This window comes from Sciurus carolinensis, chromosome 13 (assembly GCF_902686445.1).
Source record: "Sciurus carolinensis chromosome 13, mSciCar1.2, whole genome shotgun sequence".
Lineage (NCBI taxonomy): Eukaryota > Metazoa > Chordata > Mammalia > Rodentia > Sciuridae > Sciurus > Sciurus carolinensis.
Window position 1 is genome coordinate 1,767,777 of NC_062225.1, and position 13,869 is coordinate 1,781,645.

A 13,869-nucleotide genomic window follows, 5' to 3' on the forward strand; every position below is an offset into this window, starting at 1 on the left:
GTGAGCTCAGGGAGGCCTGACTGACCCATGTTCTTTGACTGAGGCTGAAGCCATCCTGTTCACAGATGGCAGCAGCCAAGTCACAAACAGGGCTCAGAAGACGGGAGCTGTGGTCACAAGGGAAACAAGTCATTTGGGCTCAAGCACTGCCAACAGCAGGTGTGCTTTTGCTACCCTACATGTGCATGGAGCCATTGATGGGGAGGGGACCACTAACTGCTGAGGGAAAGTCCACAACAACAAAGAGGAAAGATCAGCCCTCCTTGAGGTGATTTGGTGACCTAAGCAGGTGGCTGTCATACACCCCTGGGGTCACCAAACAGACTCTGATCATCAGAGGCAATAATTTTGCTGATGGGACAGGTCAACAAGTGGCCCTGGACTCCAAACCAGAACCAGCCACCATGCTGCCTTTGCTCCACATCCCAACACCAGCCTTCCTTCCCTCCCACACTATTGACAAGAAGAGGAGAAGGATAAAGAAAAGTGGGAGAAAAGTCAGAAGGCTGGTGGATCCTGCCTGACTCCAGACTAAGGATACCCCAAGTTTTAGGAAAACCTTTCCCATTGGGGAAAGAAGAAATTTACTGACTTTCTGTCTGAAAGAGACCAGTGCTAGGTGACTAATGCTTTTGCCAGTTGCTCTTTTGTGGACCCAATACACCCCTTACAAGGCAAGTCTTTCTCCTTTGAAATCCTGTGTGGGAGGCCACCCCTTTGCTCCCCTGGGTGTCTGATGTTCATGTGGCTGAAGTCAGCCAGCTGTCTCTGGTGAACTACCTTAAGTCTCTCCAGCAGATACAAATAAGTCTTGTAAATTCCTTCTTGAGAACAAATTCAGTGGATCCACTGGTTTCCAACACTCGTTCCAGCCAGGAGACATCAAAGGATTCCAAAAGGAAGGACAGACACTCAGCTGCAGAGGATCCTCCATCATCTTGACCACCTGACGGCCATAAAGGTGGATGGACTCCCTGCACAGATTCATCCTATCCAAATGAAGCTTGTGAAGTCACCTCCTACAGAGGAATGGATCACTCACTGAGACCCCAGCCTTCTCTCTTCTATCTCATATTAACCAAAATCACCTGCCCCATCCTGGAGGGCAGACCTGCTCATCTCTCATGTGGACAGAGCACACATGGAAAGATCAGGGGTCACAGGGCTCACCTCCCTCCCCCTTCTCCTTCCTCATCCCCTGTGTCCTCACCAGGGATCCAGAGCATCAGCAGCCCCAGGAGCTGAGCTGAGAGCCTCATTTTGAGAAGGTGAGCTGAGGAGTCCTGGTGAGTGAAGGCCAGGTTAGAGCTGAGCTTTTATGTCAGCCTTGCAGGCAGGTCCTCCCCAGGGAGCAGCATGCAAATGCCCTGGTGGGTGCTGGGTGGAGAAAGTGAGGGAGGGTGGGGGCTGCCTTGTGAGCCCAGGGACATCAAGTATGTTGAATACTTTAAACCAATACAGTAGCACAGCCCCAGCTGCCTGTAGTGTGGACTTCATGGAAGCCTGCGTATGTGGGGTGTCATGGTGTCCAGGGCCTGCCCCCTGAGACAGCACAGACTCAAATATATGATTTTGCCTGCAGGTCAGCCTCAGGGAGGAGAGTGGCCACCCTGCTGGCTCCCTCCCAGCTAAGGAGTCAAGGAGACCTGTCCCAACTCAGAACTATGGATCTTCTGAGTTTTCTCTTAGCCACAGTATGAGGTTGAGGAAGATGCAGAGCTTCTGGTGTCTGCTGTTACCTGGAGAAATACAAGAATGTCAGGGATGGTGTTAGACATCACCTTTCCTGACCTCATGAATGAATGAAGACCACAGGGGTCAAAAGAAGCAGGTGGGAAAGAAACCTGTGTTTCAGCTGCAGATCCAGCAGACCTACCCAAGGCCAGAGGAGAAGGGACATGTCCAGCTGAGGCAAAGAGTGTGAAATTACAGGGGCTGGGTCTGTATACTGTAGGACATCCAGTCCTGGTCATCTCCATGTGTGTAACACAAAATTATCAGAATATTTCCCAATAGAAGAACCCCTTGAGGCTACTGGACAGAGTGGACAAGGGAGGATTCTGTTAGTTCTTTCTCTTTGATGAGAGAGAATGTATTTCTCCCTTTGCTGCTTTTTGTCTGAGACCCTGGGCAGCAGGTGTCACAGTCCTGGTTTAACAGGAGATTTCTTGCTAAAAGAGGATGATTCCAGGATTTCCTTGGTAAAAGAGGATCATTCCAGGCTCCTCTTCTGTCAGGGTGATTCCATCTGCCCTGACATTCTCCTGGCCTTGCAGTGGTTCACTGGGGACAGGGTTCTAGATCAACTGCACAGGGACGTTGGTTTCACACTTCCTCCTCCCTAGCTGGTAGAGCGTGAGCCTGTGCTGTTCTGTCAACAATATGTGCTGCTTTTCCCAAGCCCAGGTCATCTGACACACCCTCTGCACAGTGTGGAACATAGATTGTGGGTCCTGACCAGCTTAGGCCCCTGCCATGGTCTACCTTGGTCTGAATACACCTCTGTGGCTGTCCTGTCCTGAGTGTGCAGCTCCCTCCAAGCCCTGTGAGGAGCAGCCATGTTTGCAAGGTGGCTTTCTGGATTCTGGAGACACGGTTCTCCATCTGCCTCTTCTTAGTGAGCAGAAGTAAATGAAATGAAAGAAAATGGGTTGGAGCTGATTTTTGGAGGAAGATAGCAAAAGTTTAGAGTTTGACAAGGTCCAGAGGGCAGGACAGCTTGGTTGGAAGTGGGTAAAGGAGAATAGCTGATCTTTCACCTCATTTCTCTGGAAAATTAGGAACTTCCTCTAGCCTGGGACTGTGTGGTCTCATGTTGGAGTACCAAGCAGTCCCAGAGGTGTGAGTCAAAGTATAGTATTTATTTTCATCTTTATAACTGAGAAGTGATGTTACCATACTATCCTAATGGGTAAAAAAAATGGGAGATCACATTGACTAAATGAGAAAATTAAAACTTATTTGGTTCCCAATATTATTTCTGCTTTTAAAATTTTAATTCATTGTACACAAATGGGGTACACCTTGTTTCTCTGGTTGTACATGAAGTAGAGTCATACCATTTGTGTAATCATACATGTACATAGGGTAATGATGTTCTTCTCATTCTATTATTTTTCCTTCCCCCACACCCTCCAAACTCCATATTTTCCTCTATACAATCCATCCTTCTTCAATTCTTACCTCCCTTCTACCCACCATTATGTACAATCATCAGAGAAATCATTTGGTCTTTTTTTGGGGGGTGGGATTGCTTATTTCACCACCTCCATTTACCTGCAAATGATATTCTCCAACTCCATCCATTTACCTGCAAATGCCATAATTTTCTTCTTCTTTATAGCTGAATAATATTCAATTGTGTATATACACCACAGTATCTTTATCCATTCATTTATTGACCGACTTCTAGGTTGGTTCCACAACATAGCTATCGTGAATTGAGCTGTTATAACCATTGATGTAGCTGCATTATTGTAGTATACTCATTTTAAGTCCTTTGGGTATAGGCCAAGGAGTGGGATAGCAGGGTCAAATGGTGGTTCCATTCCAAGTTTTCTAAGGAATCTCCATACTGCTTTCCAGAGTGGCTGCACCAACTTGCAATCCCACCAGCAATGTATGACTGTACATTTTTCCCCAGATTCTCGCCAACACCTATTGTTGCTTGTATCCTTGATATTAGACATTCTAATTGGGGTGAGATGAAATCTTAGGGTAGTTTTGATTTGCATTTGGACAATGAGAAGAAACTTCTACAAGCAATCAACAGATATATGGACAAATTTCAACAACTCTATAAATTTTTCTTCTTTATTGGTAAAATTTCACAGCAAATTAAATAATTTGCTTTGGTATGGGAATGCCCCAGGTGTCAATAATATTTAGTTGATTAATGCTTTTTAATTTTTAGTTTCATGTCCTGGCCCATCATGTCATTTTATAATTTCTTTTTCAATATGCTTTCACAGATCCAAATCTGACACCTGGCAGGACTCTCCACTGTCTTGTTTCTGTTGTTTTCATTCCCACTCAAGTTATCCTCTGAGTTTGGAGGCAGGAAGCTCTGACTCTGTGGTCTCTGGGGCCTTCCAGAACCACGTGTGAGGACTGGAGAGGCTGGGGTGGCCCTGCCTCCTCAGAGGGTCCCTGAGGCTGCTCAGCAGTGAGGCTGGACTGAGGCAGGTTGGGGCCCTTCCCCTGTCCATCAGCTCTTTGGAAGAGCACCCTTGGCAGGGTGGGGGCAGCCCCCATTGCCCAGGGAAGTCCTGCTGCTCCCTCTCCATCTCCCAGTTACTCAGAGCCTGCTGCCCTCCTGGCAGTCCTGGGAGGGTGGTGTGCAGTGTCCTGTTCTCACTGAGTCTAGCTGAGAGCCTGACCCCTGGCCTGAAGGGGGTCCTGCAGGTCTCCCCAGGAGTGGGTGGTGGGCAGCCTTCTGGCTGTGGCTGCAGAGCCAGGTCCTGGAGCTCTGGTGTGGGCAGTGCTGCTCAGAGCCTCAGGGACAAGGTGCCCACAGCCCAGGCCTGTCCTGGTCACGGGTGATGGAAACTGGCCCCAAGGTTATCACTTCTCTTTGTCCCCTTCCTTCTTTACCTTTTCCTCCATCTTCCTCCCTCCCTCGCTTCATCTTGCTGTTTTGTGTGATTTGCGGTTTTTCTGGCATGTTTTATCATTTCACCAGATGGTTGATGTGAGGTAAGTGCCTCTCAGTTCTGTGGAACTCAATGCAGAAAGACACATATTGATTCAAACTACTCTGTTCCTTCACACATCTATCATGTTTCTCTTTCATCTTCTACATTGAGTTCCATGTTTTCTGCTCCCCTCTCGACACTTTCTGGTCATTTGGCTCTTGATTGACATCAGATCCTTCCCCTGCACAGTCCAGGCCATTCCCTCCCCTGTGTGCTGACTGCTTTGCACAGGTTGCTGCAGGCCCCACCCAGCTGCCCACATTGTATAAATGCAGACATTGCATGTGGCCTGAGCTCATCAGGAAGGCAGGGACAGGAGGATGGTGTCCCAGACCCAGGTGTGCATGTTCCTGTGCTCTGGGCCTCTGGTGAGGAATTTAAAAGTGTCACCATGTGATCAGAAAATGCGTTGTGGTATAAAAATTATTTCAATAACTTATAATGTTATTTAAAGACTATGACTTAGTGTGAAACAATGTCTAGATATGAGTCTAATTGTATCATGAATTATCATTAGAAAGCACATTCTAAGTAGCCTATGATATGGTGTATGATGGTGTGTGCTTGTTTGATTATGTTCCATCCTAATTTCAGGTGTATGTGGGGACATCGATGATGACTCAGACTCCAGGCTCCCTGGCTGTGTCTGCAGGAGAGAGGGTCACCATCAGCTGCAAGTCCAGCCAGAGTCTCTTATGGGATTCTGATCATAAGGACGACTTGGCCTGGTACCAGCAGAAGCCAGGACAGGCTCCTAAGCTGATCATCTCCTGGGCATCCCACAGGCAGCCTGGGTTCCACTGAGGGTCAGTGGCAGTGGGTCAGGGACACCATTCACTCTCACCATCAGCACCTCCAGGCTGAGGCCATGGCAGATTATGACTGTCAGTACTAATGTCTGTGTCCATGCACAAGGTGTGATGTGGTCACATCCATTCCACATTTCCTCCCTTGCTTGTTCTCTAATATCCCTCCATCTCTGTCTCCTTCTCCACTGTTCTTCCCTCTGTCCTTATGACATCAGATTCCCTGCTTTTTGCCCTTCCTTTGCTCTGGCATTTGCATAGGGGAGACAACATTGGATCCTTGACTTTCTGAGTCTGGCTTATTTCAGTTAGTATGATGCTCTCCAGTTCTGTCCATTCACCAGCAAATGCCATCATTTCATTCTTCTTTCTGGACATGAGTTCAGTTTGGATTGTGTGCTGTGGACAGGTCAGGAGGAGCTCAGTGGCATAAGAAGGCAGAACCTGAGCACACAGCACAGTCCCTCCCAGGGGGAGCTGCAGCCCTGCATCTTCCATGAGGGGGGACCTGCTACCAGACTAGTCTCCTCATCAGGAAAGGAGGGGTCTGGTGTTTAGAATGCACCTGTGCTCTTGGCATCCTAGCTCATGCTGCAGAACAGGCTGAGGCCAGGGAGGTATTTGCCTTGGAGGTCAATTTTAGGAGGACCCCTAAATGTGTATTTGTATGAAATATATGTTAATGCAATATTGAAAAATTTAAAAAGAATTCAAAATGATTTCAATATTAAAAAGTGAGAATTATGAGAAACACAGGATCTATATTGTGCATACAGACATATCAATAAGGGATGGTGTGGACCATGGCATTGTGGTTTTAAAAGATACTTCTTCCATCTGTGCATTTTCTTTTTACTATCACCAGCCAGACATGGAAGGTGAGGGAAGAGTGGTCAGCTGGTAGCTAAAGACCATCTCAGCAGCAGACAGCAAGCTGCTGCAGTGCACAGAGCAACCAGTGTGTGGCGCTATCTGCCCTGGGCTCTGAGGAGTGTGTCTCCCATGAGGGCAGAGCACTAGGAATCCCATAGGATGGACCAAGCCCTGCCACAAGTTCTGTGTGAGCCCATTTCCTACATGAAGATGAAGACAAAGGACTGGTGAGGGGTGGGGCTCTGCATAGCTCAACACCCTGAGATGCTGAAGCAGCTCTGCAGCTTGGCTCAGCATCACAGGAGGACCTCAGGAGAAGGAAGGCAACCTTCCTGGAAGAAGGAGGGACATTTTGGAGAACATGCAGTGTGGGACCTTCCCAGCAGGTGGCAGCAGTGAGCACTGGCCTTTGACAGTTCCCTTCAGATCCTGCAGCTGTTTGGGAGCTCTGACCTGCATGGAAAGGTGTCTGGACCATGCTCCTGAGCTGGAGAGTGCAGGGCACACCAGGCATTGCTCCTGGTGGAGTCTGGATGCTGCTGCAGACTCTGGTCTTGCTCCTCATGCTGCCACTAGTGGGAGGTTTCTTCATTGCTCTTGGGAAGTTGGGGCGGGTAAAGCTGTAGCACATAAGTTGGAGAGACTAGGCACTGAGAAGCTTTGCAACCTCATGCAGCATCTTTCTGGAGTGACCTTTCACTTGAATGTCTCATGGAGGAAGTGTTATGTTAAGTTTACACACACATTCAGAATAAAGGGCACAAATTTCGTTATTTGTTATGAGAAAAAGACTATTTTACAAGTTTACTTTCAAACTTGTCCAAGAGACAAGAGTGGTGAAAGGGAGGAGTTTACTTACTTAACACTGATATTAGAGGAGAAAAGAAGCCTCATCTTAACGTATCTTGTTAAATAAATTGAGAGTATTTTTACATGTTTATCCTGGATGTATTTTATCCTTCTGTGTTTCTGGCTACTTGACTGGAGAAGGAGGATGGGGCAGGAGATTAGCAACTGACTCCTGGTTTTGGCCTCAGCTCTCCTGAACTCAGTGAGTGACCTGGCTAGACATTTCTGCTCTGGCCTCTTCCCTGGTTCCCAAGCACGACAGCTGGTTTCTGAGCTCCTCTCTGGGTTGGAGTGTCTGTGTCATCAAGATGGACAGGTGGGTGAGCTGTCCTCTTGGTGATGTAGAACATCAGTGTGGAGAACAGAGGGCACAGGATCCTGTGGACCCTCAAATGGTTCACCTTCAGGTTCCTTTCACTCAATTCTGTGCTAAGATGTCTCACTTCTTGACCACAAGTGGGCAACATGAACCTGCAAAATCCTCACCAACTCCTCAGACTTTGAACAGCTGATCTGTTTTAAGCATGAATGTAGTTTTACAGTTTTACCTGGTAAGACAGCAGCATTATGGGAAGTGAAGAGGACACCGTGGTCTCTCCCTGCAACCACTCAGGTTTTCCTTTGTGCCTTCATTGCACTCAGGGTGTGAGGAGGTCACCTCTGCCCACATGTCAGAGATCCACCAGAGAATCTTGCATAGGCTGTGTCCTCCAGGGCCAGGCAGGGGCTGCTGCACACAGGCAGGCAGGAGCCCAGGCTGGGGAGGCTCTGTGCCCTTGTGTGTGCACCATGTGGAGCCCATGGCCTTGAGCTGCTGCTGCTGGAAAGGAGGCCTGGAAAGCAGGTGATGTACTGAAGACTGTTTTTACCTCTTACAGAAAACTGGATTCTTCACAAACCACACTTTACCAGGGCAAACACTGAAGAGAGAAAACAAAAGAACAACTCTTTATTTTTCCAGAAATAACTCATATGCATGAGCACACTTACACTTCATGGACATTGCAGGAACTGTTAAATCCTCAATTTTTTATGATGCTAATATTAGGTAAGGTACCTGACTGTGTGTGTTCACCCAGGGAACCTGCGTTGCTTCACACAGCCCGTAGGCACTACAACTTTGCCATCACTGTTTTTTTTTCTTACTTCTTACTTTTTCTCTGCATGCACTCTGCATGTTTGTGTAGAATTTTGCCGCAACCAGCATCTAAGCTATTAGACTTTGTTTCCCCCAATACCTTTCCATGAGTGGGAAATTAGTACATCCTCAGGTGGTCCTGGTCAGGTTTGTCTTGAGGGTGTCGTGGGATGGTGGTCAGTGGTGGAGAAGGTGCCTCGTGGGCACAAACTCGGGTTCCCTCCCAGAGTCATAGGGATGAATTTTTCCACTTTATGAAACAGTGTCATCCTTTAATTACACTTATTCTGCTTCTTCTCTAACACAGTTTTTCAAGCTCTCCAGGTCTCTGTTCATCTCCATCTGCACAAGGTACTAACCCATTGTTTGAGCAGTCAGCACTGATTCACGTGCTCCCACTGATGGGTGCCTTCCCATGTCCACCTTTTAAACCCCTCCGTGTCTCCATCAGGGTGGCCTCTCTGTGAGCAGGTCCTCAGTGTTTCCTCCATAGAGCAGGGACATCCAGCTGCCTGCTTTCAATCAGTCTTCCTCTGCCACAATGTCTTCCTTCACCTGGGATTCCAAATATTTTAAAAAGGACTTACCCCAGATTTCTTTTCAAATTGAAAAAATTGTGAATACTTTTTGCTCCACATTAATAAATATTCTTATATAAAATTAAACCTGAATAAAATCACTACCTTGGACTTTCATTGCATTCACCAGATGCCCTATTATCTACAAATCACGTTCAGCACCAGGGACGACCGTCCCTCTTCTAAAAGGCTGAGTCACTTTTCCAACTCTGATCCTTCCCAAGGAGGCAGGCAGTCCAGAGGTGACAGACAACAGGCTGGAACCTGTATCACTGTCTCTGAGCTGAATCCTGCAATAGTAAGAGAAATGCAAGTTTGAGTACCAAGCTAAAAGCCATTTTCATAACTTTCCTTTTATTAATTACTGCAAACATTGTTGGTGTCTGTAAATATGTTTGAATCCCAATTTCACAAAGAAAAGCTTTACCAAGCATGGAGAAGCCATAAGTGTTCCTTGAACCATCGCCCCCTGTGCCAGAGTCTCCCCCATGGCCCAGGTCCTGCTCAATGGGCAGTGTCCAGGCTCATCCTGTCTGTTCATCAGAAGGTGCCTGGACCCCTCTGCTCCTGTCCTCCATGTGCCAGGCCAGGCTGCTGCAGCTGACAGGGCCATGAATGGGTTTGGCCTGAGCTGTGGCTGAGGCAGTCATGGTCCACAGCCCTCAGCTGCACCCTGTTCCCTGAGTCCCCAGCATCTTCCTCTCACACACTCAGAGCATCTGCTGAGCTGCTGCCAGACCAGCAGCACATGTGGCAGCTGGGCCACCCAGGCAGGAGGTTTTTGTTCGGGGCTGCACCACTGTGGGAGGAAGTTGTGTACCTTGCATGCAGTAATAGACTCCAGCATCCTCAGCCTCCACCCTGCTGATTTTCAGTGTGAAGTCTGTCCCTGACCCACTGCCACTGAACCTGTCTGGGACCCCAGTGTACCGATTGGAAACCTATATATTAAGCCCCGTGGAGACTGGCCTGGCTTTTGTACAAACCAATCCAAATAAGTGTTTCCATTACTGTGTAGGAGGCTCTGACTGGACCTGCAGGAGATGGAGGCTGGCTGTCCAGGGGTGATGGGCTCTGAGAGAGGAGTCTGGGTCAGCACAATATCCCCACTGGATCCTGAAATAATCACAGAGCAATGCAAAGTTATGTATAAACTTTAAGTATAATACTTGTATTTGTCCTTCTTTGCTTATTTTAGGCTAAATGATTTTCATGATTTTGATGTATATAGTAAAAATATTCATACTTTTAAAGTAATCAATTTTTTTAAGCTATAAGATCCTCTGTAGAATTCACCTACCACATTCCCCTGTAGTTAAGTGACTTTATCCATCAGAGCCTATTCGCTTGCCTCTTCTGGAATCTTTTCTCTCACATTAATCAATCTCACCTGCCCCATCCTGGACAACAAGGCCTGTTTATCTAATCTCACATGGACAGAGCACAGATGGTAGAATGGGGGTCCAGGGCTCACCTCCCTCCCCCTTCAACTTCCTCATCCCCTCTGTCCTCACCAGGGATCCAGAGCATCAGCAGCCCCAGGAGCTGAGCAGGGAGCCTCATTTTGAGAAGGTGAGCTGAGGAGTCCTGGTGAGTGAAGGCCAGGTTAGAGCTGAGCTTTTATGTCAGCCTTGCAGGCAGGTCCTCCCCAGGGGCAGCATGCAAATGCCCTGGTGGGTGGTGGGGTGGAGAGAGTGAGGGAAGGTGGGGCTGCCTTGTAAGGCTAGGGACATCAAGTGTGTTGTATATTTTAAACAAATACAGTAGAACAGCCCCAGCTGCCTGTAGTGTGGACTTCATGGAAGCCTGTGTATGTGGGGGGTCATGGTGTCCAGGGCCTGCCCCCTGAGACAGCACAGAGTCAAATATATAGAGTTTGCCTGCAGGTCAGCCTCAGGGAAGAGAGTGGCCACCCTGCTGGTTCCCTCCCAGCTAAGGAGTCAAGGAGACCTGTCCCAACTCAGAACTATGGATCTTCTGAGTTTTCTCTTAGCCACAGTATGAGGTTGAGGAAGATGCAGAGCTTCTGGTGTCTGCTGTTACCTGGAGAAATACAAGAATGTCAGGGATGGTGTTAGACATCACCTTTCCTGACCTCATGAATGAATGAAGACCACAGGGGTCAAAAGAAGCTGGTGGGAAAGAAACCTGTGTTTCAGCTGCAGAACCAGCAGATCTACCCAAGGCCAGAGGAGAAGGGACATGTCCAGCTGAGGCAGCCAATGTGAAATTACAGGGGCTGGGTCTATAAACTGTTGGACATTCAGTCCTGGTCATCTCCATGTGTGTAACACATGGTCATCCAAATATTTCCCAATAGAAGAACCTTTTGAGGCTACTGGACAGAGTGGACAAGGGAGGATTCTGTTAGTTCTTTCTCTTTGATGAGAGAGAATGTATTTCTCCCTTTGCTTCTTTTTTCTGAGATCCTGGGCAGCAGGTGTCACAGTCCTGGTTTAACAGGAGATTTCTTGGTAAAAGAGGATCATTCCAGGCTCCTCTTCTGTCAGGGTGATTCCATCTGCCCTGACATTCTCCTGGCCTTGCAGTGGTTCACTGGGGACAGGGTTCTAGATCAACTGCACAGGGACGTTGGTTTCACACTTCCTCCTCCCTAGCTGGTAGAGCGTGAGCCTGTGCTGTTCTGTCAACAATATGTGCTGCTTTTCCCAAGCCCAGGTCATCTGACCCACCATCTGCACAGTGTGGAACATAGATTGTGGGCCTGACCAACTTAGGCCCCTGCCATGGTCTACCTTGGTCTGAATACTCCTCTGTGGCTGTCCTGTCCTGAGTGTGCAGCTCCCTCCAAGCCCTGTGAGGAGCAGCCATGTTTGCAAGGTGGTTTTCTGGATTCTGGAGACAGGGTTCTCCATCTTCCTCTTCTTAGTGAACAGAAATAAATGAAATGAAAGAAAATGCGTTGGAGCTGATTTTAGGAGGAAGAAAGCAAAAGTTTAGAGTATGACAAGGTCGAGAGGGCAGGACCGATTTGTAGAAAGTAGGTGCATGGAATTGCTGATCTTTCACCTTATTTCTCTTGAAAATTAGGAACTTCCTCTAGCCTGGGACTGTGTGGTCTCATGTTGGAATACCGAGCAGTCCCAGTTAATATAAAAATGAGAAAGTGATTTCACTATATTTACAAAATGGATAAAAAATTGGGAGATCACATTGTCTAAATGAAAAATTAAATCTTATTTTGTTCTAAATATTATTTCTGCTTTTTAAATTTTAATTTATTGTACATAAATGGGGTACACCTTGTTTCTCTGGATGTACATGAAGTAGAGTCATACCATTTGTGTAAACATACATGTACATAGGGTAATGATGTTCTTTTCATTCTATTATTTTTCCTTCCCCCACACCCTCCAAACCCCATATTTTCCTCTATACAATCCATCCTTCTTCAGTTCTTACTTCCCTCCCATCCACCATTATGCATAGTCATCAGAGAAATCATTTGACCTTTTTTGGGGGGGAGATTTGCTTATTTCACCACCTCCATTTACCTGCAAATGATATTCTCCAACTCCATCCATATACCTTCAAATGCCATAATTTTCTTCTTCTTCATGGCTGAATAATATTTCATTTTGTATATATACCACAGTTTCTTTATCCATTCATTTATTGACCGACTTCTAGATTGGTCCACAACAAAGCTATCGTGAATTGAGATGCTATAAACATTGATGTAATTGCATTACTGTAGTATGCTGATTTTAAGTCCTTTGGGTATAGGCCAAGGAGTGGGATAGCAGGGTCAAAGGGTGGTTCCATTCCAAGTTTTCTAAGGAATCTCCATACTGCTTTCCAGAGTGGCTGCACCAACTTGCAATCCCACCAGCAATGTATGACTGTACATTTTTCCCCAGATCCTCACCAACACCTATTGTTGCTTGTATTCTTGATAATAGACATTTTAATTGGGGTGAGATGAAATCTTAGGGTAGTTTTGATTTGCATTTGGAAAATGAGAAGAAACTTCTACAAGCAATCAACAGATATATGGACAAATTTCAAAACCTCTATAATTTTTTCTTCTTTTTTGGTAAGATTTCACAGCAAATTAAATAATTTGCTTTGGGTATGGAATGCCCCAGGTGTCAATAATATTTAGTTGATTAATGTGTTTAATTTTTAGTTTCATGTCCTGGCCCATCATGTCATTTTATAATTTCTTTTTCAATATGCTTTCACAGATCCAAATCTGACACCTGGCAGGACTCTCCACTGTCTTGTTTCTGTTGTTTTCATTCCCACTCAAGTTATCCTCTGAGTTTGGAGGCAGGAAGCTCTGACTCTGTGGTCTCTGGGGCCTTCCAGAACCACGTGTGAGGACTGGAGAGGCTGGGGTGGCCCTGCCTCCTCAGAGGGTCCCCATGGCTGCTCAGCAGTGAGGCTGGACTGAGGCAGGTTGGGGCCCTTCCCCTGTCCATCATGCTCTTTGGAAGAGCACCCTTGGCAGGGTGGGGGCAGCCCCCACTGTCCAGGGAAGTCCTGCTGCTCCCTCTCCATCTCCCAGTTACTCAGAGCCTGCTGCCCTCCTGGCAGTCCTGGGAGGGTGGTGTGCAGTGGCCTGGTTCTCACGAGTCTAGCTGAGAGCCCCAAGCCCTGCCCTGAAGGGGGTCCTGCAGGCCTCCCCAGGAGTGGGTTGTGGGCTACCTCCTGGCTGTGGCTGCAGAGCCAGGTCCTGGAGCTCTGGTGTGGGCAGTGCTGCTCAGAGCCTCAGGGTCAAGGTGACCACAGCCCAGACCTGTCCTGGGTCATGGGCAATACAAACTGGCCCCAAATTATCACTTCTCTTTGTCCCTCTTCCTTCTTTACCCTTTCTCCATCTTCCTCCCTCCCTCCCTTCATCTTGCTGTTTTGTGTGTTGATTTGCTGTTTTTCTGGCATTTTTTTCTTTTCACCAGATGCTTGAT